The sequence below is a fragment of the Eptatretus burgeri genome, chromosome 3, assembly GCF_056783735.1.
Source record: "Eptatretus burgeri isolate ZD-2024b chromosome 3, Ebu_testis_v1, whole genome shotgun sequence".
Lineage (NCBI taxonomy): Eukaryota > Metazoa > Chordata > Myxini > Myxiniformes > Myxinidae > Eptatretus > Eptatretus burgeri.
In genome coordinates, this window is record NC_140963.1 from 143,977,498 (window position 1) to 143,989,581 (window position 12,084).

The following is a 12,084-nucleotide window of genomic DNA, read 5'->3' on the forward strand; positions in this document are numbered from 1 at the left end:
GGTCGTGGTCGTGGCTGGAGTGGTCTGAGACAGTGGCGGTCGTGGTTGAGCGGTCCCGTTCGTGGGCCATGGACTTCGGGTCGTGGGTTCGAGTCCCACCAGTGGTTCGGGTCGGTGTGACCGCACTAGGCTGGACAGGTACCCGGCTAGGCTGTGGTCCCCCAGCTCACCTTTCTCTCCTGGGCTGAGGATCGACTGAAGTCCCACGGGTCCATTTATTGTGTGTGTGTGTGTGTGTGTGTGTGTGTGTGTGTGTGTGTGTGTGTGTGTGTGTGTGTGTGTGTGTGTATGTGTGTGTGTGTGTGTGTGTGTGTGTGTGTGTGTGTGTGTGTGTGTGTGTGTGTGTGTGTGTGTGTGTCTGTCCGTCCATGGACCCCACCGTTAAGTAGAATTGTTTAAGTGCCTTGTACATACCTGCATTGCTTTTAGTCAATTTAACTCTGCTCTCTGTGCCCCCCTCCCTTATAAAATAAACCCCTCTTAAATGTACCAGCTCGTTTTCTGTGCTGTTAGGGTTAGCATTGGCCTAGCAATGTTGCAAATTTGTAGGGCCGTTCGTGCCGTGGATTGTTAATTTGTTCCGGCGCGGCTTTGGTAACTTCCGCTCGGTCACGCCGGATCTGATTCGGTGATAGCGACTCAATTTGGACAAAGTCGGCCGAGGGTGTGGGTTTCCCCGGTAGTTGGATGACGTGGGTATTTAGATATATTGAAATTAGGCAATTAACCCTACCCCACACCGCTGAAATATTGGCGACCACTGTCCGGAAAGGGACCCATGAACTCTCAGACTTATCCGAGAGTCACGACATAAATTCCGGGTGTTCGGTGAGAGACGACTCCACTGCTCCACCTAGTGGTCGTTTATCGCCACCGAACCCCGGCCCACAACAATACAAACTGATTTAACAATGGGAAGATTGGGAGGTATTAACTGTCATCATATTAATCTGTCAATATTTCTGATACATAAATGACAGCAAAAGGCTTCAAGAAAATTATAATTTCTGTGTCCAAGCATACCTACAAGAAAACGGTATTCGGTATTTTTATAAATACGTTCTACAACATAAGAGTGTGGTATTTTCAAGAAAAGATTGGTTTTATACTGATGTTGCTAAACCAACAACTTTGGATTTAACTAAAATTTTAAATAAGGAAAAGGTTTTAAAGTTGAGAAAATACAAGGCTCTTTTAGAAATTCAGAAGAAATTTTATTGGTTTCCTGTTGTAAAAAAAAATGATTTTGGATGCAGGTTATCAAGAAATACAGATGAATATATGTATGATATTTTATGGGGTGAAAGTGGTTCAAGGATGGTAAGGGACGAGGAAGGAGTGAGAGAGAGAGAGAGAGAGAGAGAGAGAGAGAGAGAGAGAGAGAGAGAGAGAGAGAGAGAGAGAGAGAGAGAGAGAGAGAGAGAGAGAGAGAGAGAGAGAGAGAGAGAGAGAGAGAGAGAGAACGAGAGAGAGAGAGAGAACGAGAGAGAGAGAGAGAGAACGAGAGAGAGAGAGAGAGAACGAGAGAGAGAGAGAGAGAACGAGAGAGAGAGAGAGAGAACGAGAGAGAGAGAGAGAGAGAGAGAGAGAGAAAAAGAAAGAGAGAGAACGAGAGAGAGAGAGAGAGAGAGAGAGAACGAGAGAGAGAGAGAGAGAACGAGAGAGAGAGAGAACGAGAGAGAGAGAGAACGAGAGAGAGAGAGAGAGAACGAGAGAGAGAATGAGAGAGAGAACGAGGAAACCAGTGAGATTAAAAAAAAGATTTGAGGTTTTACAGAAAATAAACTAAAAAGGTTTTTGCACTCTGTCAGAATTTTTCACATAAATAAATGAGTTGTTGTCTCAAATGTAAAAAGAAAGCCAAGAGTAAAAATATATCGTATTTTGAAAGTAAAAATAATGGGGTTATACAAAAAGAGATATGTTCAGTGTGTGGCTCTAAAAAGAGTAAATTAATCTCCAAACAAAAACGTGGGGGTGTGGCTTGTGTGGGTATCCAATATCCAATATCCAAAAAAAGTGTGGGTATCCAATAACATACAATATCCAAAAGTTTTTATAAGGAAATAAATTTACAACAACTGGAATACCAGGGGAATTACATCTTCCCGGGTATTCTTTCTGTGGTCCAGGAACAAACTTGGACAAAAGATTAGATGAGGCTGACAATCCGAAACCTTGGTCTAAACCTAAAAACAGAGTTGATGAAGCGTGTATGAAGCACGATATTGATTATGGAAACAGCACGACATTGGAAGAAAAACATGAAGCGGATCGAGAAATGTAGAATTTGTCTGATACAAAATCCAACCTTGACAGAAAAGTTGATAGGTTCATCATGAAGAAAATGATTAGTGCTAAATTGAAACTTGGGCTTGGAAATTCAAAAAACTTATAGGCTCTAATGATGTCATTACGATTGAAGAGCAATTTGCTGATGAATTACATAAATCAATAATCACAAAGTTTAATGGAAGGAAGATTTATTCCAAAGAAGTTGATTATATCTGGTCCGCTGACTTGATTGAACTCAAGAATGATAAGGATCACAAGTATGCTTTAACCCTTATTGATTTGAGGAGTGGATATGCATGGGTTGTCCCTTTAAAAAACAAAACAGGTAATACTCTTATGTTAGCCTTTCAACAGATATTTAATAAAAGCAAGAGAAAACCGAAAAAAATTGTGGACTGATGAGGGTACACAGAGTTCTACAACAAAACATTTTTGAACTTAAAAAAAAAACGGCATTACATTTTTCAGCACCTTTAATGAAGGAAAAGTGGTTGTTATTGAGCATTTCAATCGCACTTTAAAAGAGAGACTGCATTAAAAAATTCACTCAACTCGGTTCTGATGCGCTACATCCTACCACGCTAACTGCTAAGCCACTAGTGTTGGCTTAGCGGTTAGCGTGGTGGCTTGGGATCTGAGGGTCCTGAGTTTGATTCCCGTTGGCCACTGAATTAACACTAGGGGGTTGACTCAGCCTGTCATCTTTCTGAGGTCGGCGAAATGAGCACCAGTATACTGGTAATTGGGGCACTGCATCAGCGGCATAGCCCCGCCCCTAACCAATGATGCAACCAGCAGCCATAAAGGCAGCACATGATGGGAACTTGGTTCTCAACAATGGTTATCTTTAATTCAGGACTGTGGATAAGTACAACAATACGATTGATACCGAAACAAAATCCAAGCGATCAGAAACATTTACAAAATGAGAATATGGAAAAAAGTTAAATCGGAGAGAGCCGAAGTTCAAAGTGGTGATTTCGTAAGAATAAACAGGTGGAAATCTCATTTTGAAAAAGGTTGTACTAAGTGATGGACAAATGAACTTTTAAAAATCATTAATGTAAGAGATACAGTTCCTTGGACTTACAAATGATATGATTTAAAAGGAGAAGAGATTTTCAGTTTATTTTATTCACAGGAAATACAAAAGACAAAGATAATAAATTGAAGAAAAAAAAATTGACTCCACCCCTTCTTTGTCTCCACCCACACAAGCCACACACATGCAAGTCACACTCACACAAGCCACATCCATTCATCCCAACCCCACCCTTTCACACCCACACAAGCCACACCCATTCATCCCACCCCACCCTTCTCCACCCACACAAGCCACACCCATGCAAGACTCACCCATGCAAGCCCCACCCATGCAAGCCCCACCCACGCAAGCCCCACCCATGCAAGCCACACCCATGCAAGCCACACCCCACCCTTCCCCACACACACATGGGGAGGGGTGGGATGAAGGGGTGTGGTGGGTCGTTGGGGGAGCGCACCTAACCCCCAAACCCCATCCCCCTCCCCTTCCTTTTACACCTCCTTTATCCTATTTTTGTAATTAAGAATTAAATAATTGTAAGCAAAGCATATATAATTAATACTTAAAACATACAATATATTACAAATTGAAATATCTACAACAGATTTTATGATATAATGTTTGTTTGAGTGAGAGAGTGAGTGGACTTGAATCATCTGTGTTTCTTTCCTGTAAAAAAAACACACATAGGTATTAATATTTTATGACACATCTGCGGATGCCTAAGGAGTTGTCGGAGTATATCATATTGTCAATAAATAAATATATCCTAACACTCATATATTCGATTCAGTCAGAGAGATGAATAATTAATTACCTGGGGAAGACTGTGATGACTGTTTGGACCAAGAGGCAACATATCTGTGCTTTCTTCATGATTGACACTGTAACAACAGGAAACACAGGCAGTCTCATTTAACATAATTGTATTTTATTATGTGTGACTACCTTTCCAGTAAATCTTGAAGGAACATTGAAATTTGACATCATTGTTTTGGATTCGCTATATATGCTAGATATCCCTTATTGTCGGGGTTTCCGTCTGTCTGTCTGTGTGTATGTGTGTCTCCAACGCGAGGCTCCACAGCATGAACCAGCGAACCGATTTCGATGAAACTTTGCCAACATGTGGAATATATACTGGGAATGTGCGCGTTTGAATTTCGTTTCCTAGCAACCACCCGTTGCTGTGCAGCGGCCGAAAAACCGCGTACAGTATTTTCAATACTTGTCCTTCAGTTTTGAATGTAGAGAAGCAAGACTTAGAAATTAAACACTTCGAGATATTTAGAAAATTTTACTCAAGCCGATTTTTGATTGAGGTTTTATTTTTCAAATGGTAGTCCTTCAAAAATCGGGTGTCGATTCACCGTCATTTTTTATGAGGGGCTTAGGAAAGTGGGCGGAGCTTAGGGAAAGTGAACGTGGTTGATGAAAAGTGGGAGTGGCGTAGGAAAGTGGGAGTGGTGTAGGAAAGTGGGCGTCACTTATGGAAAGTGGGCGTGGCTTATGAAAAATATTGTGTGGCTCAGGAGGTGTGGTCAAACAAGAGCATTGAGAGAAGTTTATCGGGTGTGTGTGTGTGTGTGTGTGTGTGTGTGTGTGTGTGTGTGTGTGTGTGTGTGTGTGTGTGTGCGCGCGCAACGTGAGGCTGTGTGTTTATGTGTGCGCAACGTGAGGGTGTGTGTGTGTGTGTGTGTGTGTGTGTGTGTGTGTGTGTGTGTGTGTGTGTGTGTGTGTGTGTGTGTGTGTGTGTGTGTGTGTGTGTGTGTGTGTGTGTGTGTGTGTGTGTGTGTGTGTGCAACGCGAGGCTCCACAGCACAAACCAGCAAACCGATTATTTTTCAAATGATAGTCCTTCAAAAATAGGGTGTCGATTTAACGTCATTTTTTTATGAGGAGTGCCAATTGGCAAAATACGCAATAGGAAAAATCTTGCCAGTGAGAGGAACAATTGTATGTGAACCAATACGTCTTGGCAATGAATCTTCGTCGGTGGATCGGTCAGAATGAAAAGCATAGTATCCAGCGCTTCGATCCTAGCGAATCCCTCATCGCCTACCGGGTCGTTTTATTACCTGTCACACCTTTCAAGAAAATCTTCAAAGGACTTTGAAACATTGGGTAAATTCTGTGATGTCAGAGGTATCCATCTCGGAGGCAGGTTATTCATCCAATTATTAAGGTCGTTGTGAAATTCCTGACGAACGAACTGGATTTCTGTAAGGACATCATTCATTGCTTTCAATTCCAGGTGGGAATCGTTTGCATACCAATTCACCTCGTCTACGAGCGAGTTTGAAATACTGCAAAAAGGGGAAATATAATTACGTAAATTAAGACCAATTACTGCAACATAGTTCCAAGAGGAAGCCAGCCTTAACACACACACACACACACACACACACACACACACACACACACACACACACACACACACACACACACACACACACACACACACACACACACACACACACACACACACACACACATCTACACATTCACATTAACAGCTTAAAAGTATGTCAAACTTACCAATGTTGTGATGGGTCATTAACTTCTTCATCGGATGAAATATGGTTCAACTCTGTTGGGTCAAACATTGGATGACAATGCAAACTCTCGATCATCTTCGGTGCATCAAAATGTTTTTTTTAGTGAGAGATGTAGCCTTATATATAATTTTTGAGAGAGAAACAGACAGGCTGTTCCTCCGGACCACTATACTGTGTGTGGTGGAAGAGTCAGGAGATCAATGGGTTGTCTGTCTGACTCAGCTTGGTAATTTTCCCAGATGATGACTCCACTTGGTAATATTCCCAATGCAGTGCGAAGCCCAGCCCCGCCGGGAAGGTAGTGTCAAGGGGGAGGAGATTGGCGAAGTAATGTGTTCCAGTGTTTGAAAAAGAGAGGTGTGGGTGGGCGTGGGCGAGCAAGTATTGCGACTTTGAGAAGTGGAACACATTACTGCGTCAAACCCTCCCTTTTGACAACATTATTTATATATATATATATATATATATATATATATATATATATATATATATATATATATATATATATATATATATATATATATATATATATATATATATATATATATATATTGTTGCAGTTCTGCAAAACCGCATGCCTCGAAGGCAACGGCACCCAACATGCAGTGATGCCCAGACAAGGATTTTGTTAGCATTCGTGCAATCAGACCTTCCCCTCATGTATCATGGGTTCACGGGATGAAGTGCGTTGTGAGGGTCTTATGGCGAGGTGTAATTATATCTCCATCTGCCATTCAATCCTGATTTTCATTCTAACCCTTTCCTTTTAACCATGATACAAATCAAATCAGGCACCGGACCTAGGTGGCCACCTGTGAAAATCACAACTATGAGAAACTCTCCACCTACACTGTGCAGGACACGCATGACGAGCCCTTTCATTCGAATCTGCGCTCTGATTTACAACGCATCTCACCTTGATTAACCCTCGCTCACCAGAAGAACCACCTCGACCACCAACATCTCCCGCACACAGGAAAATCACCCCGTGCCTCCATCCATCTCCGAATCGATGCAATTTGCCACCAAACGAGCGTGTTGTGCGCCCCAGGCCACTCAGACCGCGTGGCGCGGGGACAGGCCAAGGACGTTCACAGCGCCAACTGCAGCTCGCTAGGGGTGCCCCGAACAGGCATGCGGGACCCACACGACCCTTGTCAAGTCACCAGAACATGGCCTGGGAGTTCAGTGAAGGGCTCTGGGCTGTGTCGCGCCGGATGTGCGAATAAGGCTGCTTCCGGCCAAAGGAGCCTGGCAGGGCAGGGCCGGGATCCAATGGAAGGGCATGATTCAGATGACGGCGCGTCGCCTCAGATCATTGCCCCACCCTTCCCCTGGGGCTTATAAAAGGCGGACCACGAAGCCGTTCTCTCTCTCTCTCTCTCTCTCTCTCTCTCTCTCTCTCTCTCTCTCTCTCTCTCTCTCTCTCTCTCTCTCTCTCTCTCTCTCTCTCTCTCCCTCTCCCTCTCCCTCTCCCTCTCCCTCTCCCTCTCCCTCTCCCTCTCCCTCTCCCTCTCCCTCTCCCTCTCCCTCTCCCCCTCCCTCCCCCTCCCTCACCTGTCTACCTCACACTGTCTCCGCCTGTTTGCTGCGCTCACTGCTCTCTCTCTGCTCCGCCCTCTCTTCGATGCACCTCGTTGTCTGCCTGTCGCTGCATTGCACTCGGGGTTGGTGTGCGACAGACGTTCTTCCGGACCAGTGCGGAGCACACATTCCCATGAGCCCCAGCAAAGTGATCAAGCAAGAGATAACGCGCCGACTCTTAAGGTGGGATCGCTCAAACGGAACGTTCCCCAAGTGAACTGGGTTGCGCGGTGGACGTTCGCGCCAGGTATTGAGAGGCTGTTAATTCTCATCTGCTCTCCTTCCTTCTGGCTAACTAATCTTCATCAGGTCTGTGTGTGTGTATGCGGCACCTGTTGTAGCTTAACTTAAGATTGTAGAAGATATTGCGAGAGAAGTGTGCTCTGTGTCTGCTTTTGTAAATTGCTTGCCTTTTGTCGCACCCCACAAATTCCTTGCTATCCATGCTGTACATAATAATAAACCCTATTCACTGTGCCACGTACCTTTCTTCACCTGATTGCACATAAATGGTTTATATAGAAATGTTCCCAGCTCGTTTTCGCCTTTTCCTTCATTGATCCAGCATGGTCCGTATCCGAGCCATACCGGGACGTTATCCCCCAACGATCTGTTTCCTCGCCGGTACGTCCTTGGCAGTTACACTCGGCTGCATCTAATCCAGTCAGGTGATCCGGTTTGAGCAAGGCGTACTGAGAGCATGTCCTCCAGTAATTAGATCACGTGACCATTTTAGGTAACCGCTTTCCATGAGATGGAGGACCCTAAGTCACATGGTTGAGTTATTGGCGTTCACGGTTGATTAGCGACCCGCCGCATCACGGAGTTATCCGTGTGCGACGGCCTGCGATTCCGGAGAGTCTGGTAGGAACCCAAGGTAGCTTCCCCAACCCCCCCCACCCCCCCTTCTCGTGGTCTTCTCACCCCAACCCCAGGTCCATAACAATATATATATATATATATATATATATATATATATATATATATATATATATATATATATATATATATATATATAGCCTTTTTTCATAATGTTCCTGAAAATTATTTCGTTCAGACATTTTGTGTGATTTATTCAAGCATCGTCGATGTCACTGTCCTCCGAACCATTCGTTTCAGCGAATCTTCCAAGATTCAGTGCTCACTCACATTTGCCCATCTTTCCTTCACACTTTCAAGCCACACAATTTGGTACTTGCTATTTCTGACGAGAGCAGTTGCAAGTGCAATTACTTCTCACAAATGTGCAGCTCGTGAGAGATTGTGTGAGCTCAAGGAATAGCGGCAATATCATCGGAACTGGCAGCAAATATTCCATCTTCCAACTGAATGACTTGACTGGAGGAAAGGCTCTCCTCTTCCTCCCTTCCTCCTCTATCTCTCCCCTCCCTCCTCTGTCTCCCCTCCCTCCTCTCTCTCCCCTCCCTCCTCTCTCTCCCCTCCCTCCTCCGTCTCCCCTCCCTATCTCTCCCTTCCATCTCTTCCCCCTCCCTCTCTCTCTCTCCTCCCACTCTCTCTCCTCCCTCTCTCTCTCTCCTCCCTCTCTCTCTCCCCTCCCTCTCTCTCTCCCCTCCCTCTCTCTCCCCTCCCTCTCTCTCCCCTCCCTCTCTCTCCCTCCCTCTCTCTCTCTCCCCTCCCTACCTCCTCTCTCTCCGCTCCCTCCCTTCTCTCTCTCCCTTCCCTCCCTTCTCTCTCTCCCTTCCCTCCTCCGTCTCCCCTCCCTATCTCTCCCTTCCCTCTCTTCCCCTCCCTCTCTCTCTCCTCCCTCTCTCTCCCCTCCCTCTTCTCTCTCCCCTCCCTCCCTCCCTCTCTCCCCTCCCTCTCTCTCCCTCTCTCCCCTCCCTCTCTCTCCCTCTCTCTCCCCTCCCTCTCTCTCCCTCTCTCTCCCTCCCTCCCTCTCTCTCCGCTCCCTCCCTCTCTCTCCCTCCCTCCCTCTCTCTCCCTCCCTCCCTCTCTCTCCCCTCCCTCTCTCTCCCCTCCCTCTCTCTCTCCCTCCCTCCCTCTCTCTCCCTCCCTCCCTCTCTCTCTCCCTCCCTCCCTCTCTCTCTCCCCTCCCTCCCTCTCTCCCTCCCTCCCTGTCTCTCTCCCCCTCTCTCCCTCTTCTCTCTATCCCCTCCCTCTATCGCCCCCCTCTCTCCATCCTCTCTCCCTCTTCTCCCTCCCTCCTCTCTCTCCCTTTCCTCCTCTCTCTCCCTTCCCTCTTCTCTCTCCCTTCCCTCCTCTCTCTCCCTTCCCTCCTCTTTCTCCCCTCTCTCCCTCCTCTCTATCCCCTCTCTCTATCGCTCCCCCTCTCTCCATCCTCTCTCTACCCTCCCTCCTCTCTCTCCACTCCCTCCTCTCTCTCCCTCCCTCTTCTCTCTCCCCTTCATATATCTCTCTCTCTCTCTCTCTCTCTCTCTCTCTCTCTCTCTCTCTCTCTCTCTCTCTCTCTCTCTCTCTCTCTCTCTCTCTCTCTCTCTCTCTCCCTCTCCCTCTCTCTCTCCCTCCCTCTCTCTCTCCCCTCCCTCCCTCTCTCTCTCCCTCCCTCCCTCTCTCTCTCTCTCCCTCCCTTCCTCTCTCTCTCCCTCCCTCCCTCTCTCTCTCCCCTCCCTCCCTCTCTCTCTCTCCTCCCTCCCTCTCTCTCTCTCTCCCTCCCTCTCTCTCCCCTCCCTTCCTCTCTCTCTCCTCCCTCCCCTCTCTCTCCCCTCTCTCCTCTCTTCTCTCGATCCCCTCCCTCTATCGCTCCCCCTCTCTCCATCCTCTCTTCAACCTCCCTCCTCTCTCTCCCTTTCCTCCTCTCTCTCTCTCTCCCTTCCCTCCTCTCTCTTCCTCCCTCCTCTCTCTCTCCCTTCCCTCCTCTCTCTCTCTCTCTCCCTTCCCTCCTCTCTCTCTCTCTCTCCCTTCCCTCCTCTCTCTCCCCCCTTCCCTCCTCTCTCTCTCCCTTCCTTCCTCTATATCTCCCTTCCCTCCTCTCTCTCTCCCTTCCCTCCTCTCTCTCCCTTCCCTCCTCTCTCTCCCTTCCCTCCTCTCTCTCCCTTCCCTCCTCTCTCTCCCTTCCCTCCTCTCTCTCCCTCCCTCCTCTCTCTCCCTCCTTCCTCTCTCTCCCTCCTCCTTCCTCTTCCCTCCCTCCTCTCTCTCTCCCTCTCCCTCCCTCACTCACCTCCCTCCTCTCTCTCTCTCTCTCCCTCCCTCCCTCTCTCCCCCTCACTCTCTCTCTCCCTCCCTCTCTCTCTCCCCGCTCCCTCTCTCTCTCTCCCTCCCTCCCTCTTCTCTCTCCCTCCCTCTCTCGCTCCCCTCCCTCTTCTCTCTCCCCTCCCTCTCTCTCTCTCCTCTCCCTCTCTCTCCCTCCCTCTCTTTCCTCTCCCTCTCTCCCCCTCCCTCTCTCCCCTCCCTCCCTCCCTCTCTCCCCTCCCTCCCACTCTCTCTCCCCTCCCTCCCACTCTCTCTCCCTCCCTCCCACTCTCTCTCCCCTCCCTCCCACTCTCTCTCCCTCCCTCCCACTCTCCCCTCCCTCTCCCTCCATCTCTCTCTCCCCTCCCTCCCTCTCTCTCCCTCCCTCTCTCTCTCTCCCTCCCTCTCTCTCTCCCTCTCCCTCTCTCTTTCCCCTCCCTCCCCCCTCCCTCTCTCTCCTCGCTCCCTCTCTCCCCTCCCTCCCTCTCTCCCTCCCTCCCTCTCTCTCCCTCCCTCCCTCTCTCCCTCCCTCCCTCTTCTCTCTATCCCCTCTCTCTATCGCTCCCCTCCTTCCTCTCTCTCGCCTCCTTCCTCTCTCTCTCTCTCTCTCTCTCTCTCTCTCTCTCTCTCTCTCTCTCTCTCTCTCTCTCTCTCTCTCTCTCTCTCTCTCTCTCTCTCTCTCTCTCTCTCTCTCTCTCTCTCTCTCTCTCCCTCCTCTCTCCCTTCCCTCCTCTCTCCCTTCCCTCCTCTCTCTCCCTTCCCTCCTCTCTCTCTCTCTCTCTCCCTTCCCTTATCTCTCTCCCTCCCTCCTTTCTCTCCCCTCCTTCCTCTCTCTCTCGCCTCCTTCCTCTCTCTCCCTTCCCTCCTCTCTCTTCCTCCCTCCTCTCTCTCTCCCTCTCCCCTCCCTCACGCTCCTCCCGCCTCTCTCTCCTCTCTCCCCTCCCTCCTCTCTCTCCTCCCTCCCTCTTTTCTCTCCCCTCCCTCTCTCTACCCTCCCTCCCTCTCTCTCACCTCCCTCCCTCTCTCTCACCTCCCTCCCTCTTCCCTCTCCCCTCCCTCTCCCCTCCCTCTCTCTCTCTCCCTCCCTCTCTCCCCCTCCCTATCTCTCTTCCCTCCCTCTCTCTCCCCCTCCCTATCTCTCCCTTCCCTCCTCTCCCCTCCCTCCTCTCTCTCCCCTCCATCCTCTCTCTCTCCCTCCCTCTCTCTCTCCCTTCCTCCTCTCTCTCCCCTCCTTCCTCTCCCCTCCCTCACTCTCTCCTCTCTCTCTCCCCTCCCTCCCTCCTCTCTCTCTCCTCCCACCCTCCTCTCTCCCCTCCCTCCCTCCTCTCTCTCTCTCCTCCCTCCTCCCTCTTGTCTCTCCCTCCCTCCCTCTCTCTCTCTCTCTCTCCCTCTTCTCTCTCCCCTCCCTCCTCTCTCTCCCTCTCTGTCCTCCCTCCTTCCTCTCTCTCCCCT

General features: G+C 48.7%; 1 long non-coding RNA gene across 1 annotated transcript in view; it reads right to left on the reverse strand.

Moving 5' to 3' along the window:
* Positions 1-3,681: 3,681 nt before the first annotated feature.
* The window catches only part of LOC147031203 (uncharacterized), a 22,800-nt gene continuing 14,397 nt past the window's right edge, over positions 3,682-12,084 (reverse strand). Inside the window, exons 2-3 of the long non-coding RNA XR_015056737.1 lie at positions 4,158-4,224; positions 3,682-4,009 (exon numbers count right to left, since the gene is read on the reverse strand). This is a non-coding gene — a long non-coding RNA (uncharacterized LOC147031203). The remainder of the gene's footprint in view (positions 4,010-4,157; positions 4,225-12,084) is intronic.